Here is a 1,711-nt window from a genome sequence, read left to right as displayed (position 1 = left end):
CATGTTAAGAGGGTTGTAAAAAAGATTGTTTTATTTAATCATCTAGTTGTAGAAATGGAGTATATTTTCTTTAAGAAGCAAAAAACTAAGATCATGTCACTTCACATCATTAATGTATGTCATATAGGTCAGCAGGGAAAAAAATACTGTGATAAGCTTCTCTCTTCCATATGCAGAAGGCTTTCTAGTTTGAGCTTTATATGCTTCCTATCTTTTCACAGATGCTTCTTTTTCTGCTGCTTTTCATTCTTTCCCACATTTCATGTTAGAGGATTGATACAGCCTTTAAAACTTTATTAACAGGAGCAAATCCATTATCCACTGATTTTTTCTCAGAAGGCATGTTAACATTCAGATAGCCTGGCAGTTTCATTCTCATGAATACCCTAGCCATGAAAAAACTCTATAGGACAAAAATGCAATGAACAGAACAAGAAATCTATTGAGTTTTGGAATGTCTGCTGCATTGGATCAGCCCAGGATTATGAAACCTAAGCCTCCCATTGTAAACAGGAAGCTGGCTGCGGTCCTTCATACTATACTGTCCATTTGCTCTGTAGGCCAAGAAAACTGCAGGCCTCCAAGGCCACGATCATCAGTCATGGATCCGACACTGGGAGGTTCCACAGTGACATCATCAGTCATTCCTCTGATGATGAGAATAAGACACCACCAGCAGAGTGCACACCGTCAGGGTCAGCCACCCGGGCCGCTTCTTCAGCCCAGTTTGGGACATCAGAGCACTACGTGTGGGATGTAGGGCAAAGTCTCCATGTTTTTGGCAGCAGAAGAAGCTCTCAAACCCTGCAGGCTACCCCATAACCAGCTAAGATGATTTTTAGAAGAAATTAAAATCCCAAAAGTATAAACTGGCAATTGTTTCTTGATATCAAATACATTCGTGAAATTGCAAGCGCCCCTGTACTTCATTAAACAGTCACTCACTGTCTCCTTGGCTGATTGCTGACTCACCAGTTCCCCTGCAGTTTGGCCAGGGCCCTCGTCACAGACACTGGCCTGAGGCTCTCTAATACCACCCCCTGGGGACACTCTTCCAGCCTCACTTGCACTTGGAGGTTATCTCTCTCTCGTTGTGATGGAGTCCCTGAGTCTTCACTTCCTTCCCCTACATCTTTGGGCAGCTTAGCCCATCTGTGCCTCAATTCACTCATCTATAAAAACAGGTTTATCCTAACACTGATCTGCAGCTCACCTGAGATGATCCACGCAAAGCACAGACCAGGGCCAGGCACACAGTCAACCCACTTCAGTGCTCAGGTCTCTTACCAGCCTCTCACCCAAGGTTCAAGCCTCTTGGTACAGCTTTCTTCCTCTTTCTGCTGGAACCACTCAGACCTCCCAGACCCTGCTCTCTTTATCGTGTTTTCTCCCACCCCATGAGTGCTGAGGCTTCCCAGGCTCTCTGCCTGCACTTCCTACGTGGCCTCTGCACAACCATTGCAGCGGCCCCTCACCATTTATACCGGTGGCCCCCATCTGGTTCTCTATCCCAGCCTCTCCCCCGCCCTCCAGACTGAAGTATCCACATACACCCAGCACCTGTATTTACCCAGAGGTCGCACAGTCTGCTCAACCCAACCCTGTCTCTGGCTGCCCTCAACTCCAAACCCCCACCACACCTGCCTTCTCCAAATCCTGTCTGTCTTTTCCACCCCACGCTGTCTCTCCCATCCTGTCATTCCTTCATTTA

At 46.9% G+C, this 1,711-nt stretch overlaps 1 pseudogene; it reads right to left on the bottom strand.

Moving 5' to 3' along the window:
- Window positions 1–265: 265 nt before the first annotated feature.
- LOC129647275 (oligosaccharyltransferase complex subunit OSTC-like) lies at window positions 266–774 on the bottom strand (annotated as a pseudogene).
- Window positions 775–1,711: the final 937 nt, after the last annotated feature.

The sequence above is a fragment of the Bubalus kerabau genome, chromosome 3, assembly GCF_029407905.1.
Source record: "Bubalus kerabau isolate K-KA32 ecotype Philippines breed swamp buffalo chromosome 3, PCC_UOA_SB_1v2, whole genome shotgun sequence".
Classification (NCBI taxonomy): Eukaryota; Metazoa; Chordata; class Mammalia; order Artiodactyla; family Bovidae; genus Bubalus; species Bubalus kerabau.
Note: the sequence above shows the minus strand (reverse complement) of the source record. Positions and strands in the feature narration are given on the sequence as shown.